Raw genomic sequence first — 22,462 nt, forward strand, 5'->3', positions numbered from 1 at the left:
TTGTAACACATTAAATGGGGTGGCTTAGTTGTGTACTTTTCAGCTAAAAGACAGTTTGGGGAGCTACAAGACACAGAAGCAATGACGGCCCTAAGGGCTCTTAATAGTACCTTTTTTTCTTATAAGGAAATTAATTATTGAAAATATGTATTAATTTGTCGTATATAGTTAATATAGCTAATAGGTACCTAATATTACAAAAGTTGTGAAAATTACTTATCTGATATAATATTTTTTTTTAGAAAGTAAATACTATTGTTATAGTAGTGAAAAAATCTATAAAAGCGTTATATAAATGAATCTTGTCATTTATAAAGATTTATTCCAAAGGTAGGGATGTTTTTAAGTTGGATCTTTTAACTATATAGTCATTTGATTTATAGCGTATCGTATAATAGTTAATGTTTTGTTAATTTTCTATAAATAGCCACCTCAACTTATTTACGACACTTAAAAAGAAAAAGAAAAAAATCTAAAATAGGCGAGAAATTTTTTAGGTATTTTTATCTTTTTGAGTGCCGTAAATAAGTTGAGGTGATTATCTACAAAAAATTTACAAAAAGTTGGCTAGCAATTCTTAAACTTTCGGTGGCTTATTTGACTAATTTTCTGTTTTAAATTTGGTTTATTTTTTCTTTCTAAATCCCCCATTTTCTTTTGTTGGTGTAGTCTTTGATCACTAGACTTTCAGAAAGTGCATGCATAGAGGATATCCAAATGAGAAGAACCGGAAGATTATTAATCTCTTTGAAAACAAGTTTTTTTTTTTTTGGTTTTTTTTTTTTTGGTTGGGTAAATGCCAGCTAAATTTCACTTATGACTTATTATGTATTCTGGATAGTTTGAACTTCTGACCGTAAAATAAAGATCTTGTGAATGTTCTAAAGATTTGGTTTTCATTGTAATTTCTTTTCGCCTATAATTACTCATATAAATGGTCTTATTCTCACTTTTTCTTGCTTCTAAATTTGGTTACTGTGTAAAGAAATTTATAAATGTCATCTCAAGAAAATCTTAATCATGAACATAAAAGATCAGATTTAAATGCAAGGATGGGAAGGGAATAGGTGGGACCTTGGGTGGCTTAGAGGGTATACATGAATAAAAGCATTACTTAAAGATATATCACATGTTCAAAAGTCAATTATTGTAGGTGAAATGTTGGTGTAAGTAACTAGTAAGATATATATATATATATATATATATATACACATATATTTATATAGTGATAGGTCGAGTCTAATCAATATATGGTGAGAGAGAGAGAGAGAGAGACTTGCTATATGGAGTCAAAATGGCCTCACCGGCTAAGAAAGATGCTTTCTTCATGTTACCTATATTTGGACGTAAAGACTATAAGGTAGTCTTGTCATGTAATTAATAAGATTTTTTTTGCTATATCTTTTATAAAGCAGATAAATTTGAAGCATAAGAAGTGAATTTCTGGTTCATAGGATTGGACACGCAATAATTGAGATGTAGATGTCATAAATACAGCATTATAGAGATGATAATATGATTCCCATAAGTGCACGCGTGCTTGTGCGGCGAGGAACTACCTAGCGAATATGCCTAGAACTGATTTGACTAAATTTGTTTTAGATGTATAGATATAGGGTTAGAACTGTTTTTTAGATGCAAACTGAGTGTGATAGAATAAAACTGTGGTTAGTTATGTTTTTTGTGTATCGCTAAAATTCTACTAGTTTACTATTACAAAAAGTTATTTTGGGGAGTGTTTCAGATTAAACTATTTTAGAGTCTCTTACAGATATCAAAGTAAGTTAAAGTTTGTCATCCCATAATTAAACTGTTTAATAATTAATTCTGTTAGAAATTTTGTGGATGGTGAGCCGTCCAAACTTGAATCATGTATTAGATGTGCTTTTCTCATAAAGTATATTGCAATAAAATCAATCTCGAACAAGAATACTACATGATACAACAAGACTCTATTCATACCGTAACAAGACGCTATAAAGTCCGAAGGCGGCCGTAAAAAAAAATCTAGAGGAGAGAGAGAGAGGGTTGAGTAACAATTCCCTTTTACCTATTTGGTTTAGATAAGAAAATCACACTCATTCACTAATGAAAATGACGATGAACTGCTCCTATTCAAATGAACGATAGTTACTGTCACAAACGACACCACCATTGACAAAGAAAAAGGTAAAAAAAAATAATCGATGCACTACTGGACGTTATCGTTAGAGAGGAAAACGCCACAATGACCACATGGAATGGTGCTTAAGTGCCTCAAGTGTGAGTATACGTGCCATTATCCTTCTACACTCGATCTCGACCCCAAAACCATTGCCAACATTGCGCTCGCGCTCTTATACATGAAACATAAGAGGTAGTGCTGAGTCACACTCTCTTGGCTCCATAACATTTAATAATGATTATTTTTGTGAACATATATAAGGTGCTCATATACTTTCTAAAATGCAGAGTCTCGGAAAACCACGACTTCCACCACTAAGAGATGAATAGGAAACTTACACAAAAATTATCTCTATTTCGTTGTACAAGGTAAAATAAAATAAGTTGAGAATCTATTTAAAAAAAATTCTATATCTTTAGTCGTTCACACTCTCTTGCTTATCCAAAGGTCAGGTTGTTGTTCAACAACAATAGAAGAGCTATCATTAGAAGGCTCTTCTTTAGTGGAAATTTGAGAATCATTGTCCTTCGTGTTAAAGTTCTCAAAGAAGTCCACATATCGCTATTCAACTATGACATATTAAGCTTTAAATTTATAAGTCTATATGCCTTGGTATTTGTAGTATAGCCAATAGTTTTTTGGTATCGCTTGATGACCCACTTTGGTTATATTAGGGTCCATGTTTTTGTAGTAAGCTAACACCCCATACTTAAAAATACTTTATTAAGATATCTTATGAGCTAGGTAAGGGTATTCAAATATTTGATAAAGAAATATTTGATAACTGAACAAGATGGGTTAATACATGATATTATTGAGAAAAGATGGCTAAGGGTTAATACATGATATTTGATATAATATTTGAGAATAGATGGATTAATGCTTTAGTCAATAGGATATCTTATTAAGAATACATGGTAACATACATGATATTTGAAATAATATTTGTTTTTATTTAATATTAGAATATATTATTCAGGTAACTGAACAATATAGAATATCTTCACGATATTCTCATAAATAATTACTAAATTAAATATTCACCGAATCGGATCATATTTAATATACAATATTTATCTTTTATTTGAGAAAAGTCTCAATCCAATTGGGCTTTTATCAAACAAATATAAAACTCATGTACACGCCTATCACAAGACTCATTGGGCCTTATGGATATAGATCGACCTAAATCCTGAGGTGCTCTTGGAAGTCAGGGTTATATACTCGGCTCTTTGACTCATTTGTTCATAGCTACATAGATTCTTATATAATTATGTTTTGAGAGACCAAGGTATAATTTAGTGATTGAAGAGAAACATCAAAAGTGGAATTCAACTCTTAATAAATAGAGTCAATGTCCGCTCATCTGATACTAGATTCCATAACCGTTAGATTGCACACACCTTTGAACTATGAGTGGCAAATGAATATTTCGCTGGAGAATCGGTGGACTCAGGACTCATAAGTGACTCGAGGGTAAAACGGTATATTTGACTCTTTCATGTCACGAGCTAAACCTGGAGGGTAAACTATACGTACTGGTTATATCAATGGATACTTTATCTAAACTCGAGTAAATATAAATCTGATAACTTTGAGAGGTTAACTCTTGGGATTATAGTGGAGTATCACCAAGATTTGATGAGCCGAAAGTAAGAGAGGTAATAGTGTCTACGCTCTCGCTTGAGTTCATCTAGCTTTGAGTTATTAGATCTATCGTCCCCTAGTTAGCTCAGACAAGATGGACAAGGATAATTTTGTAGTATATATGAGATTCAACTATAAGCTCACTTCCGCAATTTAGTTGCAGCATCTTGCGTATTCGTAATAAAGTATTATACAAATAAGTTATTAATTGTTAAGTAACTTTGGAATATCAAGGAGATTTAAACGGGTCTGAAAGAGCAATTTAAATCAAAGGGCTAAGGGTTTGACGAATGTTGTTATACAATATCATGTACTAACTCATCTATTTTATTACTAATTATGTCTTTATCTCATTTGATTTGCAATCTAATGTTATTACAATAATACTCTAAAGAGTGAATTATCGTAATAACATTATGTGGGCAAGATTCCTAACAATGTCCCACGTTGATCATATAAAGTTATGGCTGTCAAAAACTATATTTTACATTCATTGTAGAACAACAGACTTATCAAACAATCTCTGATGCTTACCTCATAGGGTAATGGCCATTTAATCCTCAATTAGTAGAAAGCGAGACTTGACTAGCAATCTCCTATTTGAAGCTATGCTAGACTTTGGTTTGAACCAATGCTTCTTCTCCAGTTGAGAAGGTGAGATTTCTTTAGCGTTAATGGCTTTCTTCTACAACGTGCAGGATCATAAGATGGCTTCAGCAAGCTCTAACCAAGTTTTTTCCTATAAGCAAGACTTGACTTATTCAATCTCCTTATATAACTCGTTTAGTTTAGCCCAAACAAGACATGGGCTAAACTTATTGAGTTTGAACAAATTGCTTATAGTGACTATCCGTAATTGGATACCTTACAAATTCTTCATTTAGGTTATATAGAACTTCTTTTGCATTACATCGTTGCGTTATTTATTGTGTTCCCCTTGCAAATTGCTTGTAGTGACTATCCACTATTTCTCTTTAATATCACATCCCATGTATATTCATTTAGAGAATTACAACGCATCTATTAAAATGATAAACTCTAATGTCAGAAGTTGTTCAATGAAGGGTCTAGTGGCTATCTAACGATATGAAACGTTGAAAATTTTCAAATAGCCAACGTTTCGTTTATTTTTGGTAAATAGCCACATAAATCTATTTACGCTATCAAAATGATAAAAAACACAGAATAAATTTCTAGTAAATATGTGTAAATAACGTTGGTTACGGCATATTTTTGGCTATTTACGAAACATTGTGCCTATTTAAGAAAAATTTACAAAACGTTGGCCAAAACGCAAACACTTATGTTTATGTGGCTTATATCGCTAAATTTATGTTCAATGAATACTTGTGATGAATGACCATTTCATCAAATTTCATTTATTGTGTGTTTATTATTAATTTGTATTGATTGTAACAAATTCCTTAGTGACTCAGATCTACTAACTAATCGTATATGCTAGTGATTCGTCGATCTTTATTTCCATGCAAGATCGACCCATCTCATTACTTATAAGATTTTCAATCCCATGATTTTGTCATATATGCCATTGTTTTTTAGACGATGACATTCGTGAATCTGTCTTTATGAAGAGGTTGACATTTCACCTTTCATCAAAGACATACCTCGACCATCGAGTATATCACTTTATCTAAATAAGTGATTGAGATAACGTTAGTGGATTAGCTTAATTAGAGTCCCTTGGACTCGTAATAAGCTAGTCATATATTCTTGGTTGGAGATCAATAAGAAACCATTAAGAATGATGCGTATTATTTTCCAATAAATCTAGAATATTTAATTGAACAAGCAAATGTAGATCATTTAACTATATTAAAGGCTCATTTAAAATCATTTAGATTTTAAGCACGAACTCTATTGATTTTTAAGATCGTTTATTCTAAGTTTCTCAAGAGAATCTTTAGAATCTAGCAAATCATTTGCTATCCAACCCTTCATCATGAATCATGTTACTCTAGAAACTTTTCGAATAAGGTTCTAAGTTTTCTTTAAATGATTTACAAGAAGAAATTTCAAAGGGGTGCATTTCTTCTTAGATCATTCAAGATGTAGATAACTTTATAGAAGGCAATTTCAATGATAACCTCCTTCTATACTTGGGATCATACGCCAATCATTATCTTCACCTTTACAAGTGACTAATTCTATTGTCCCTTTATGGAGATAGAATCTATAAGTGATCATCACTTGATTCTCATCCACTAAAGATTTATTCAGATATTCTAATATCTTTTAGTTCATGACATCTGCCATTTACCGTAGTCTTTCTAATATCTTATATAAATACGATCAGCTTTATTATTGTTCACATCTCGTGTGTAACAATATGGATTTCTCTTGAACTAAGTATTCGCTCTTCAATTTGATCACCTCTCACTATGTCAAACAAGTTTGACTTGGAATGATCATGCTACGAACTCCAATTTGTAGCATCTACTAATCAATAATCTTAAAAAAATTTGTATACAAGCATGTAATTAATAGCTTTGACCAAATAGTTAAAGCTGTTCAATAACAAGGACAATAAATAGACATCTTAGACATGTATTACTATCCCTCTATTGAAGGAAATTAATTAGTGCATAACACCATAAAGGAAATGTATATGGTCTATTAGAAATGCATATCCTTATATAATTCAAAGGCATTAATGCATATTGAAATATCATTAATAAGAATTTATGCATATCACTTATATCATAAGAAGTTCAATGTTGTATAAGAAGAGAAATCTTGTTCTAATACAATCATAAGTTCAGAACATTATTATAGCGAAAAATAATCTTTATTCGTGATTTCGGGTTTGCTCATCCAAAATTTAGTTTTTTTAATGGCACATCAGTATGTTAAGCTATAATCTACAATGAATAAATCCACAAGACATTTAAATCTTTTAATGGGAAAGTGAGTTTGTTAATGAACCGAGCTTGACTCTGGTTCTTTCATCCAAGCTATGCGATCTAATCGTTCAAGATTTACTTTGCAAATAACAATTGGAACACTCATAGTTGATCATCCTCAAATCATACTTCGGATATTGATAAACTCATGACTTTCCTTACCAAGGTTCTACTTCATGCAAGCTTGGTGAGGTTGTAAAGATAAATCCATTTTTCATGGCCTTTATATTTGCAGTGGTATCGATTTCCATCATATTTGTCTTGCTTCTTATCCACCGCCTTTCAATTCTTAATGAAATTCATCTTTAATTCGTCACGTAACTTTTTCCTTTTGAAGTAGCCTTAGATGTCTCATAGTGGTAGAAGATTCAATCTTCATACTTACTTGAACAGGGACATTGATCGCCTATAGAGCAAACTCACTGCTCCTTTCTTGACACTTGTTTTAGACTCAAAAGTGTATGCTCCTTGAGCAATTGTGACGGCCCGTAATTCACCATAAGTTGAAATTTCCTTAGTGTGGTTAGTCGCTCTTCTAATAAGAATGAGGTGAAATACATTTCACTAACCAACACAATGTTCATGTTTGACTTATAATATAAATACTCAAAACTCAACACATCTTATGCCACTAATAAAATTATGAACTTTGACATAATTGCTAACTAAATAGAATAAGCACATAATCATAAGGGTGCTCTGGATATATAGCCATATGAAAACTAAAGTTTTGTCATATAGTCAGCCTTTGGTAAATTTTAAGTAAATAGCCACGAGATTTTATTAACAAAGCCAAAAAGACAATAATAGTTGTAAATATTCGTTAATAATTGTAAATAACCATCGGACTCCAAAGGCATAAATGGAATGTTAAGTAACTAAACAATATAGAATATCTCCATGATATTCTCAATAAATAATGTAATCAATATATTATGTGTTTCTCACAATAAGATACACTATTATGCAAATAGAATATTAGATAATATTTTCATGATCCTCTCATAAATAATTACTATATAAATATTCACCAAATCGGATCATATTTAATATACAATATTTATTTCTTATTTGAGAAAAGCCCATATTCAATTGGGCTTTGATCAAACAAATTCAAGGCCCACGTACACTAATGTACATGCCTATCACAAGTCTCGTTGGGCCTTGTGGGGTGATTTAAATTACTCTTTTCAGACCCATTTAAATATCAGTGATATTTTGAAGTTACTTAACAATTAATAACTTATTCGTAAAATAATTTATTACGTATACGAATGATGTAGCAACTAAATTAAAGTTAGCTTGTTGTCAAATCTCATATTTATTACAAGAGTATCTTTGTCCATCTTGTCAGAGCCGACTAAGGGACGATGAACCTAATAACTCAAAGCTAGGTAAACACGAGCGAGAGCGTAGACACTGTTACCTCTCTTACTTTCGTTTCATCAAATCTTGGTGATATTCTACTACAATCCTAGGACTAAACCTCTTGAAGTAATTAGAATTATATGTGCTCGATCCTTTAGATAGAGTGTCCATTGATATAACAAGTACGTATAGTTTACCCTCCAGGTTTAGCTCATGACACGAAATGGTTAAATATATCGTTATACCCTCGAGTCACTTTTGAGCCCCGAGTTCCACTGATTCCCCAGCGAAAGATTCTTTTGCCACTCATAGTGCAAAGGTGTGCGCAATCTAACGGTTCTGAGATTAAGTACCAGGTAAACGAACATTGACTCTCTTCATTAAGAGTTGGATTCCACCATTGATGTTTCAATTCCGTCACTAATTATACCCTGGAATCCTAAAACATAAGTATATAAGCATCTCTGTTGCTGTGAACGAATGAATCAAAGAACCGAGTATATAACCCTGACTTCCAAGAGCACTTTAGGATTTAGGTCAATCTACACTGTGGCTATCCGTTGTGATTGCGATGCGTCCCATCGTAATAGTCACTTAAACGATGTACTTAATCATAACTTGTCCAGGTCATGTACAGACCAACTGTACAAAATGCTCCCACTCAGTGAAAAGATATCTACTAGCGAACCAAATGTGTGTTCTTAAATGTAGCTACCCAGGCATAGATTGATCACTAACCAGTTTAAGCTCTCCACTCGAGACTTACATCTCTCACGTCAAATGTAGAGATATAATTTCAGTTAATGCAGAGGGTTATGGGTTTAACGAATTTTCTGATTTTGTGATTGCGTGTTCACGAACATTGACATCGAAGATCCAAACACTTGTGAGTGTGTTTCACAGTAGAAGTGAGAGGTGTTTAGATTCAGGGGGAGCTTGAGTTAAGATTCACAGGTAATAATAGGAATATGGCGTTGAAGCGATGATTGTTCCTATAAGCAATGTAGTGAATTTCTTTTCCACTAGATACACTACCATCCAGAATATGTGACGTTGCACAAAACTGTGTTACCATTCTTCGTGTCATTTACTTTTGAGAACTGCTTTATATTTGTCGATCTATTGCATCAAAATAGATTTTTGCATACATTGAATCTACATTGTGTGTGACGTCTTGTCTCTAACTAAACAGAATTACAATTAGTATTAAACGGGCACCCAAACCCAAATCTCAGGGTGTGATCCTTGTGTTGTTGACCATTTCTGTTTGTGATGTATAACACCAGGGAAGGTGGATCTGTTAATCATTCGTTGGTGCTTCATGAAACAAATTATGCCTATTGGAAAGCTCGTATGTGTACATTTCTTAAGTTTGTTGACAACAAGATTTGGAAAGCTGTTATCAATGGATGGCCTGCTCTTACTATCAAAGACGATAAATATGTAATAGTTTCCACCATGCCTGAGAAGGACTGGGATGTAGCATAGGGTGAAGCTGCCCTTAGTAACTCACGCACTCTTAATGCTATTTACGGTGGTGATCAATACTTCCAGACTCATAAACACATGCAAGAGTGCCAAGAAGACTTGGGAGATCCTTGAAGTTGCTCATGAGGGGAATTCCAAAGTGCGTAGTCAATGACTCTAGCTTCTCACTACCAAATTTGAGGCAATGAATATGCTTGAGGAAGAGACCATCTCTAAATTTAATGTACACATCTGAGATGTCGCCAATGACTTTTTTCACTTGGAGTTCCTATGAGTGATGCGAAACTTGTCAGTAAGATTCTTAGATCTCTCCCTGAAAGATTTGGAATGAAGCTACCATTGAAGAAGTGCATGATCTTTCCTATATGAAATTCGATGAGCTAGTTGGTTTTCTCATAACTTATGAATTGTCTCTCCCTAAATCTGAGAAGAAGAACAAAGGCATGGCTTTCAAAAACTCTATTACTGATAAGAGGGAGCATGTATATTCTAAAACTGATCATGATGTTAGTGAGTCTATTGCTATGCTTGCTAAGAATTTTGGTAGGGTGATAAAGAGAATTGACAAAAGGTCTGGAAGAAATGTCTCTCTTGATGGCAGAGACAATCAGCCTCGACAAGAGTTTCAAAAAGGAGAAAATTTCCAGCGAAGTGAATGTGATGGTGATAGATTCAATTTCAACAATTTCAATAGATCCAAAAGAATTTAGTGCCGCGAATGTTAGGGATTTGAGCATATTCATAAAGAATGTCTCAACTTTTTGAGGAAGCAAATAAGAGGCTACAATGCTACTATTTCTAATGATGAGTTTGATGAAAGTGAATCTAATCATATAAAAAAATTTATTTCTTTTACTGTCTTTATCTCTAATCATGTTCCTGATGATTCCATTGTTGTTGTTGGTTCCTCTATTCATGTTGATATTCATATTCCCACTGATGATGATGATGATGATGAATTTCCTGATGAAGTTCTTGTTGAAACTTACAAAGTCATTTACTATAAGTGGATTGAAGAATCACAGGTTCTCGAGAATCAAAAAAGGAGGATTGAAGAATCACAGGTTCTCGAGATTCAAAAAGGATGATTGAGTCACACATGGAGGACACGACTAATTGGTGGAGACTATTCTTGATTTAAAGTGTGAAGTGAGCCTTCTAAACTCAGAGCTTGAGAAGATTCTCACCATTGGAAAGCCTATAACGAACATCAAAGGCCTAGGTTACACTCATGGTGCTTCCAGCTCCAAGACCACTTTTGTTCCTCCCACTCATAAGAGAACTGGATAAAATGCCTCCCAAGATGTTATTAGGAATTCTTGCACATGAGAAGATGCTTTTGTAAATTCTCGCTGAATTATTAATAAAATAAAATTTTGTCATTTATAATTTATTTGAATCGAAAACGTTATTTCTTATATATTAAGATTTATCAAACATTCATCAACCCATAGTCTCCGTATTGAACTGAGTCACATGCACGACATCTGAGCTTGGGCGGTGAGCTAAAGCTGGTCGATGATTGATTCAAACCTGGGTAGCTAAATCTGATATCATATATGTGGAACATGGTGAAGGTTGATCACTTAGTGGGAGTATTCTACACTTGTGGTAAGTGTAGGACCAGAACAGGTCTTGGTTGTAAAGGTATCGTTTAAAGACCGTTATGACACACTAACCGAGGTCGCTAATGATGGTCACAATGAGACTTGATCTAAATCCTGAAGTGATCATGGACACTGGATCATGTTATTGCACTCTTTGACTCATTCGCTAACAGAACTATCATGCTAATCACAGCTTTTGTCTTGGGAGTTTCGGAACATCGTTCGAGTGGGAAATGATTTAGAGATATGGAATCCAGCCTTCCTGAAAGAAGGTAAATGTTCTCTCACCTAAGGGTTGATTCTAGAACCGATATATTGCGCGCACTTCCGAAGTTTGTACGTTCGGAAGAATCTTTCGCTGGGGAAGCAACAATGCTTAGGGCTTATAGGTGTCAAGAAAAGTATAACAGAATAGTTGACTTTTCTCGACACGGGATGAACCTGAAGGATCTTGATCACGAACTGACTTTATCAGTAGACACTCATCACGATGAGTAAATATAATTCTAGTACCAAGGAGGATTCAGTCTTGGCTTGCGAGGTGGAGTCTGACCAAGATTAGACAAATCGATGTGGAAAAGGAAAAGACTTTTTTGTCTTTTCATCGGATTTGTTAAGCTTCTAATACTAGATCCATAGTCCCCGATTCGGCTCTGATAAAGTCGGATAAGAACTTTTGAATTATAATGTTTCATTATTATAATCTCACAAGCTGTAATTGTGATTGACGACATCGATTCTGAAATATGGGTATTTGCATAATTAAATAATTATTTATGGTAGTGTTAATTATTTATTGTTTGATCAAGTAAATAATTAATCAACTACTTAATTGTTTATTGTTGGACCAAGTAAATAAATAATTAATTGAGTTTTAAGCAATTGGACCTTGCACAAAATGAGGAAGTCAAAATTTTAGGGTAATGAGCACAAGATTTGCGTTAATCCCTCTTGGCCATGAGGTCAAAAATTCGTTCCTCATATATTGGTAGTTACCAATATTTTCACTTTAGTTGTTTAAATTAAGGAGATAGAAAGATATTTAAAAGGAAATAAGATATTGTCTTTTATTCTCTCATGAATATTTAGAGAGAATAATATTTAAAAGGAAATAAGATATTTCATTTATTCTCTCATAATTAAATATTCTCTATTTAAACAGAAAAAAAAATCTCATAAATATTGATCTGATGGCTAAGAGAGAAAATAGGATTCATGAGATGAGATCCAACGGTTAAGCTTTGATTCACTAGTGTGAACGCAATAAAAGGAAATAATATATTTTAGAAACTACCAAGAATATATCATTTCCACTACTATAAATAGGGGTTCATGAGAAGGCAAAAAACAAGTGATTTGCATTAGAAAAATTCGACCAAGAGCTCTCTCCCTCTCTCTTGGCCGACCTCTATCTCCCCCTCTTGGAACTGCGTGATTCCAATCCCATAAACACGATGCGATCTAAACACCTCGTTCTAGATCGTAGTGAGATAAAGATTGTGCCCACTCATCTTTCTTATTCGTCTCAGAGATTACATCTCGAAAGATTACGGTGCCATCATTGTCGAGTCTAGATCGTCGAGGAGCTAAAGCTTGAAAATAGTCTTTATAAGACTGAAAACGTAGGAGTGAAAGCTTGAAGATTCTGTAGCTGATCCAAATCATGTGAGTCTCTATGAATCTTTAAACCTTGCTCTTATTGGTTGCTTGACATCGCTTTCATGAATAATTAATAAGTAAATCTAGATCTTGTTAGATAACCATAATATTAATTAGCTTTTGTTAGTGTAATTAATTTATTCTGCAACTAATATGGTTATCAAGGTGCAATAATCACCAACAAGAGGTATCAGAGCCAGGTTGATTTACGTTATTAATTGATTCGTTCATGTGATTAATTTTAATGTTTGAATGAAAAATTATTTAGATTATGTTTTTCATGCAATTCAATATATGATTATGTGAATTGTAATTCGGGGTTGATCGTAGAATATTTGATTCTCGCTTCTCTAGATTTTATGTTAAACCCGAAATTCAAATGGTATAGTTTTTTTAAAAAAAAAAACTTTATTATTATTGAAATCCGATGAGCGACGATCTTGATAAAAAAGATCGACGAAAGACGGACCCAGAACGAGGAGAAGTGAAGGACCGAATGAGGACCACCAAGGGCGAAGAACCCTCCCGCCGTGGTGGTGAGACCAAGCCACCATAAGAGGCGGACTTGCTGTCCGCCTCTCGCCCTCTGCAGCCGCGCCTCTAGGGCTGTGTTGCCCTCATGACACACCGTCCGACCTCTTGGGTCGAGTCCCACCGTGGTGAGTGGACTCGAGGATAGTCCGGCTTGGGCCCGGATGTCAAGTGGGCCCACGGGCCCTCTTAATAAAAAAAGGAAAAATAAATAATTTGATATTAATTTATTTTCCAATGGGACATAGATATGGGCCCATAACTTATCCATGAACCAATTTGATATTGGGTTCATCTCGATTTATTTATAAAGAGTCAAATAGGATACGATCAAAACCGAATCAAACCATGCTTGATTTGCTTATTTATTTAGTTGCTTTGCCCTTCATGATATAACTTGGACTTGCGTCGTGGGTTATCATGGGCTTTCATTTATTAATTTGAAATTATCTAATTGGATTAGGAGAGTTAATTAATGAATGAGTTGAACGGATCGAAAAGCTTTGTCACCAACCCGATAAGAGGCTAAAATGAGGGGTCGATAAAATATGAAGTCTTCCCTCCCAACTGGAAGTTTTTCCGTGAAGGAATACTATTTAGATTATCAAGACTAGAATGTCACGAAATTCCTAATAAATAAGCTATATTGAAACTTATGTTTTTAATGGTAGCTTAGTAACACTCGAGTTTTTAATACGATATAGTTAACTCAGGTGGATCACCTAGATTAATGTTAATGCTAGGAAAATTAAAATACTAAAAGTATATATATTGAGTCTGTAAGGCCTCCAACATTAATAAAACACCGTGATGGTGGTCTTGCTCGCGTCTGGACCGGCGGTCTTTTAGACATAGTGGTTCATTCCCTTCGGAAGGTGTAAGCGCATTCCAAGACCAAGGTTCTGTTTCTGACGATAGATGGAGAAGTGTATCTCATGCCTGACCTAGGCTTCCCTAGCACGCACGGGCTAAGCTTTATCTGCTGAAATGTTGGGTCGACTCCGGTATGAAATCACCGGTGGTTGTCTCATATGGCCAACGATTCCTATAAAACTGGTAGTTAGTAAGCATAGTTATGAATGTACATGAACCATGATTGCTTTACTAATATGAGATGCTCTTATTGGTTGCTTGACATCGCTTTCATGAATAATTAATAAGTAAATCTAGATCTTGTTAGATAACCATAATATTAATTAGCTCTTGTTAGTGTAATTAATTTATTTCGCAACTAATATGGTTATCAATGTGAAATAATCATCAACAAATGTCTCAAGCATCTGGCACCGACATGGATCAACGTAACTTTCAGCATCAGCCTGTTATTATATCAATGAGGTCTCCTGTCAACAAACCTCGTTAGATATCTCATTACTATGGTCGGCATGGTCATATATGCCATTTCTGCTTTCGTCTTTATGAGAAAAATCTTCATCGATCTCTATTTTCCCATAGACGTGAGACTGTGCAGTCTCGAAACACTCACAGAGTCTGGAGAGTTAAAGCTGATCATAGGGCTTACATTGCCTACACCCCCCCTTCGTGCCTCATCAACTGAAGATTGGTATTTTTATAGTGGATTTTCTCGCCACATGATAGGTGTTAAAGCTTTCTGGTCAATCTAAAGCCTTACTCAAATTGCTATATCACTTTTGGAGATGGTGATAAAGGTAAAATCCTGGGTAAAGGTAAGCTTAACTAACCTGGTCTCCCTATTTGAAAATGTATTGTTGGTTAATGGTCTTACTACTAATCTCATAAGTTTTAGTCAACTTTGTGATCAAGATCTGCTTAGTACATTTTTACTCACGAGGAGTGTATTGGGTCTGAAAAGCAACAAATTGAGCTAATGAAAGGAACCAAGCCCTCTAATAATTACTATATGTGATCTTTCCCCAAAGATTCCTTAAGTCAACCTTGCCTCATCTCAAAGGTTGAAGAAATCAAACTGTGGCATCAGAAATTTGGCCAACTTAATCTGAGAGACATGCATAAGATAATCTCTTAAAAAGCTATTGTGGCATTCCTGAGCTCAAGATTGGGAAAGAAAAAATATGTGGTGATTGTCAAGTCGGAAAACAGGTCAAGACGTTGCACAAGATGGTGCAACATCTTACTATCTCTCGTGTTCTTGAGCTACTCCACATGGATCTCATGGTTATCATGCAGGTGTAAAGCCTTAGAGGGAAGAAATATGTCTTTGTGTATGTTGATGACTTCTCCAGGTATACTTGAGTTGATTTGATTCGTGAGAAATCTGACACATTTTATGTGTTTGAAGCTCTATGTCACCGATTGCAATGTGAAAAATGTGAAATTATTGGGAAGGTTGTCAAGATTCGAAGTGATCATGGAAGAGAGTTTGAGAACTCCAGCTTCTATGCCTTTTGTAATTATGAAGGTATCTCTCGTGAATTTTCTTCTCCCATTACTCCTCAGCAGCATGGGATAGTGGAGAGAATGAATCGTACGCTGCAAGAAATGGCCAGAGTTATGATTCTTGCTAAAGCTTTTTAATTTCACTTTTGGGCTGAAGCACTTAACACTGCTTGTCATATAAATAATCGAGTGACTGTTCGTCCAGGCATTACTACCACTCATTATGAAATCTGGAGGGAAGAAAGCCCAACGTCTACTATTTCATATCTCTGGCTCTATATGTTATATTTTTTTTTTATCGTGATTAATGATGAAAGTTTGATCCAAAGAACGATGAATGTATATTTCTTGGATACTCTAGAAATAAGCTTATGGTGTCTTGAATAAGAGTACTAAATCTATGATGGAGTAGATTAATGTTATGATCAATGACAACCATGATGAGACTATGAGTTCAGATGATGAGGATGACAGTCCTCCTATTAGTAGTGACGTCAAGAAAGATGACAATGTGGGCGGCATTGATGCAGGTTCAGGTTGATTCCGATAAATAATATGAAGATCTCTTAGAAAGTATAGGCCCTTCGAAAAAAGGTTCAGAATAATCATCATGTTGATGTTGTTATTGGTGATCTGAGTGAAGGTATTAGGAGGAAAAGAAAATATCGTGTCGACTTCAGTGAGATGATTGCCAACATGTGCTTCGCGTCTAAGATTGAGCCCAATAATGTCAAGGAAACGGCGGATGATGAATTATCGGTCAATGACATGCAATATGAGTTATTGTAGTTAGAGAGGAATGAAGTTTGGGAATTTGTCCTAATATCCGAATGTGTGAACATCATTGGTACGAAGTGGATCTTTAAGACCAAGTCTGATGAGTATGGGCATGTTACTCAAAATAAGGCTCGACTGGTTGCTCATGGCTATATTCAAGTAGAAGGAGTAGATGTTGAAGAAGCATTGGCTCTATTTCCTCGCATTGAGGCCATCAGATTAATATTTGGCATCTCTTGTCATATTCACTTCAAACTACACTAGATGGATGTGAAAAGTGTTGTCAATGGTGCCCACAAGAACAGTTGTAATCCTTATATTGTACATTTGATGTAATAAAGTCTCATGAAGACTCTTGCTTGTAATTGCTTATTTATTAATAAAATTTGAAACGTTCTTTCAATCTTCCTTGTCTGAAGCTTTATGATAAAACATTAGTCTTTAGTCCATAAACAAACTAAATAACTTACGAAGAGACAAATGTAGATTTGCATGAACAAACTCTTCGTAGTTTGCTTAAAACGATATATTCACAATCTAAGGGTCAAAGGACTATTGATCTCAGTATGATTGTTAGAAGAATCTATGATGTCTGGTTATGAGGCATTGAGAGTTGGAGACTCTATAGTTCTTCTAGGTATCTTCCGAAGGTACTGAATTGACCAGTGCACTTCTAGAGACAAGATAAGAACAAACCATTTAACCTCTTATGTCTCGAAGTCACTACGTATGAATTGCATCGTGCTTACCTTAATCCTGAAATGAGACATGTCATTTCACACCTTAGTATTCTCATTTGAGAAAGTCAGAGTTCGGACTCACTATGTGATTCCGAACAAGGCCTATTGGTGAAGTACTAAGTTGTGAGAATGTCATGAGTAAACTTTGTGAAGTTCTCATAGATATGGAATTCATGTACAAGATTGCTGAAATGGAATGTATATCACCTCATGCTTTGTTCCTTGGAGTGTGAATAAATGAACTGGCCAGTGTCCAAATTGAGTCCTGATTCTTTTGGATGAAACAATGTGACTTGTTAGCTCCTCGTCAATACATTGTTTCTAACTTATTCACAAGCGACAAAGGAGTTGAGGAAATAACAGCTAGAAGGGTAAAATGGTAATATTGTAAATCCCGACTAGCTGATGATATTCATGAAGGGTAAACACTGATAATATTCTGTGGATCCACTCATTACAATTAGGTTGAATTCTTGAGTAGAAAATAAATTCATTTGAACCGAGAGATTTTCAGTGTCAACTCTTTAGTGGAGTCAGTTGACATTAAGCTAGACTTGGAAAAGGTTTGTGAACTTTTGAGTCCAAGTATTTTAGCTCAAGCTTTGTTCATTTGGATCCATGAGGTCACTGTCACGAATCACATCGAGTATGAATAGTTAAACTGAAAGCTAAGTCAAAACAAGAACGAAAATTGTCAAAAGGGGTATTTTTGTCTTTTGAGACATAGGATGAAATGAATGTCAATAAATTTCTTGACAAGTTCATTTGATGACTTAATGTCACTCGGCCAAGTTAGAATAATTGGGCCTTGTGAATTATTTTCATTTCATAAGAATTTTATTGAAAATTCTTAATGGACATTTTTCATGTTGTCATGAACAAATGAAGAAGCTTCTAGAAGCTCCTTCTAGACTTGAAATGGGCGCCTACCCTATAGAGAAATAGGAGATATTATTTTGTGCATAAATGTATCAAGATACTTGCCAAAAGAAAAAGAGGAAACAAATTTGCATATGGATGCATAAGGGATTCGGCCAAGAGAGAGACAAGGCAAGGCAAGGAACAAAAAAAGAATCCAATGCTTAATGAAGCCTATGTTGGCCGAGCATCTCAAGAGAAAAAAAAGAGGAAATTGGCTCATTCTATAGAAGAGGAAACTACCTTATTGAAGGTGAGACCTCTCCTATAAATAGGAGCCTCATTCTTCTCATTTTTCTCATTCCACATAAGTTAGAGATTGAGAGCCTCTCTCTCTAGAACTTGTGGCCGCCCCTCTCCTCTCTCTCTCTAGTCAATTTCGTTTTATTGTTTTTGAACCTAGGTCCTCATTTGACCTAGAGTTTAGCTCTGCGACTTCAAGACTCGTTCTTAAGTCGTAGTGTTTAAAAGTGCCCACTCATTGATTCCTTTTATTTCGAGTGATTTAGTGATAGAAACCATCGTGGTTGCTCGAGTTGCCGAGGAAAGAAAAAGAGACGTGCTGCGAGGAGACGAGCGTTGCAAACTTTCCAAAAGCTTCTCAAAGTTCAAGCTTCAAGAAAGGTTAGTAAACTTCTATGCTCATTATAGTTTTTATTTATATGTACTTGCTCTTGTCTAGGTTAGTAAAAACCGTTTTTACTTGGAAAGAAAATTTTTAAAATTCCGCCACTTAACGAAGCGTTAAACTTTTTCTTAAACCCTAGATCAATTCCAACAAAAAGTGTATTCCTCAGTAGGTACTTGAATGAAAAATTCTTTGTTAAACAGCCAGAAGGGTTCGTGCTTGGTATGAGAGACTCACATAATTTCTGGTTTAGAATTGCTATGTTCGTGGGGGATTTGACAATACTCTCTTTGTGAAAAAGAAAGGTGATACTGTTATAATTGCTCAAATCTATATTGATGACATAGTGTTTGGAAGGATGTCTGTCAAGATGGAGGACCATTTTGTCCAACATACGCAAGCTGTATTTGAAATGAGCATGGTTAGAGAACTTAGCTATTTCCTCGGCTTTCAGATCAAGCAAATTGAGGATGGGATCTTTATTTCTCAAAGAAAGTATGAAAAAAAAACATTTTGAAAAAGCTTGGGCTTGAACAAGGAGTTGATGCTAACCAAAGTATGATCAAAAGCTTGATCTATCCCATAGCCAACCGTCCTTACATAACCTTCTCTATTATAGTTTGTGCTCATTATCAAGAAAACTCCATGGTTATTCACCTTGCCCAGGTTAAACGCATCATAAAATACGTTGTCGGTACTATTGATTATGCCATTTTGTATTCTTTTGATAAAAACCCTACTCTAGTTGGATATTGTGATGCTGATTGGGCTGAAAATATCGAAGACAGTAAGAGTAGTACTTCAGGTAGTTGTTTCTTTCTTGCTGATAACTTAATCTCTTGATTTAGCAAGAAACAAAATTGTGTGTCTTCGTATACTACCGAGGCATAATATATTGATGCAAGAAGTAGCTGCACTCAACTCTTGTAGATGAAACAGATGCTTGCTGAGTATGATGTTCTGCAAGATGCTATGACATCATATTGCGACAATATGAGTACTATCAATATTTTCAAGAATCTTGTTCATCACAGCAAGACAAATCACATAGATATTTGCCACCACTTAATTTGTGAGGTTGTAGAAGAAAAAAAAAGTCTTGAGCATGTTCCTATAGAAAACAACTTGCTGATATTTTCACCAAAGTTCTCGATACTAATCAGTTTGAGGCTCTTGCTTTTAGCCTCTCCATGTTGAATTTGTAGCAATTACTAGGTCTAAGGCAGTATTGTTGTTCATGGGCCCATTTATCTGGTTGGTCCATTTGACTGAGCAGAAGATTTGTGCTTAATTCTCATTTTTATACATGGTCCCATTTATCTGTTTGGCCCATTCTACGAAACGAAAGCGCTCTGATTATTTTTGTGTATTATTCATGGCTCAGTGCTCTGATTGGCCCATTCGAGATTATTGTCGAATTCTTATGTGGTTTCCTCTTTTATATTAGGCTTGTGCTGCTGATTGGCCCAATTATTTGTATGCGATCGTTTGGAGCTCTGTAGCCATTCATCTCGTGCGAGAGACCGTTTTTTTCTCGAGGAAGTTTAATGCAGTTTTCTCTTGTTTGAATTTTCATAGCTCTAAAATTCTCAAATTTACGATTCCGCTCTCAGTGAATTTTGTGTATGTGACATAGTGTGCTCGTGGGTTTCCAAATTTGTCTCCTTGTTTGTCTTGTGAATTAAGAATGGTGGGACTAAGAAGTAGTGCTAGAACCTCTGTATTTGTGAAGAAAGCTCCAAAAAAGAAGATTGTTGCGAAGAAATTCGTAGAAGGAGAGACGAAAATGCACGATGTTCGTGTAATGGGAATGACTTTTGGAGAGGGTACCGATGTCCAAGAAGACTCCCACTCATACGGAGAAGATCCTTGCTCCTAAATCCACCAGGAAACTTGCGCCGATAAATGTTGGCTTGTTCATGGTGGATATCACTGGCGACGTGTCCTCCAACAAGGCCTCTAAAGATGACACTGAGCCCTCATCTCCGTAGACTGAAGAAGACAACCTTCATACTCACATCGGCGATCGATATTCCATCACGCCTCTTGATGATCCTCATGTGATGGTTGGAGGTAATCCTTCTCTTAATGCCTCTGAGTCGGATGTCAGTTTGGAAGAGAATGTAGAGACTATGGATATTGGTGTTGCTGAGAAGAACACACAGATTATAGTTGATGATAGTGAGAATATGGCTAAGGATTCTGACAATTTGGAATCCCTTTTGGTGATCCCCTAGTGCTGATGTAATTAGAGGCATTTTGGCATTGTCCAATGTTGTGGTAGATCACCTTGTTAAGGACCATGTTCAACATGTTGCTCCTTTTGAACATCTTGTTGAACAAGAGATGGTTGTTAAAGAAATACGTATAGAGGATCATGTTGAGTCTGTTCTTGTTACTGCTGAGAAATACTCAAAGAAAAGGAAGACTGTTCATCAGGATGATGATGTGCTCTCGTCCTTTATGAAGAGTAAGAAGGTGAAGTCTGGTGAGAAAGGAAAAAAGAAGATTATATCGAGGAAGAAAAAGAAAGTGAAGAAGGGCTTAAACAAGAAGAAGTTTTGAAGAAAAACCCTGTTGTAGAGAATAATGTCGAGGAAGATGTTGTTGCCATCTTGGGTGACATCTGGGAGGATGATGAAGAAGAACAAAGTGCTACCAAGTGCTCCAAGACTGGGAAGAATTCCATTTTGGGAAGAAGCTTAGTGCTCCAAGACTAGGAAGAATTCCATTTTGGGAAGAAGCTTCCAAAGAACGTGCCTCTTCTCTTTTTCGCAATGTGTCGTTTCATACTGAAGAGAACATGATCAAATGGAAATATGTGTATCACCGAAAGATCTTCCCTGAGAGAGTTGTCTGATGAGGCTTAGAGAATAGGTGATATTATGGAGCTGCTGGGAGATGCTCAGCTGCTCAAAACTGTCTTTGGGATTTGTTCTTACTATCCCAAGTTGGTGAAGAAGTTCATTGTGAACCTGCCCATCAGACTCAACAAGCCCATAGTCTGGATTTTAAGAAAGTGTTTGTGAGAAGTCACGACTTTGACTTCTCACCGCCTATGATCACTGACTACCTAGAACGTGGTGGAATCATCAACGCTGATAGATTGCCTTCCATAAAGGCTATTGTGCATGAGCTTTCTAGAGATTAAGAGATGGAATGGCCAAAGAAAGGACCGCCTCTCTATCTGCCTTTTTAAGTGCCAAGTACTCAATCCTCTATAGGATTAGGATTGCTAATTGGGCCCATTTCTCTAATGGCTCAGGTGTCACTCTTGCCCTCGCCGGTCTTCTATATTAGATAGGTACTTGCTCCTTCTTTGATTTTGGAGAATTCATTTTATATCATATGGTGAAGGATGTTAGAGGCTTCCTATTAGATCTTTCTCCGCGATTTCTGGAATCCTTCTTTCATAAAAGAAAGACATTATGCATACTGATGACGTTGTCGGTGTGATTCGTGGAAAGCTTATTTTTAGTCACAAGCTGTTTAAAGGAAAATATGCTCGTGACATTGTCAGGCCATCTGCTGGGTCTATGCAAAGCAATATTCCAAGAGCTCTGATTCAAGAAGTCTCTGCTCTTCAAGAGATCATTGATACCTCTTCTCGTCGGAAAGTAGTTTGTGAATGGTTG

The sequence above is a fragment of the Urtica dioica genome, chromosome 5 (genome assembly GCF_054948205.1).
Source record: "Urtica dioica subsp. dioica isolate 48M chromosome 5, U.dioica_male_clone48M_v1_H2, whole genome shotgun sequence".
Classification (NCBI taxonomy): Eukaryota; Viridiplantae; Streptophyta; class Magnoliopsida; order Rosales; family Urticaceae; genus Urtica; species Urtica dioica.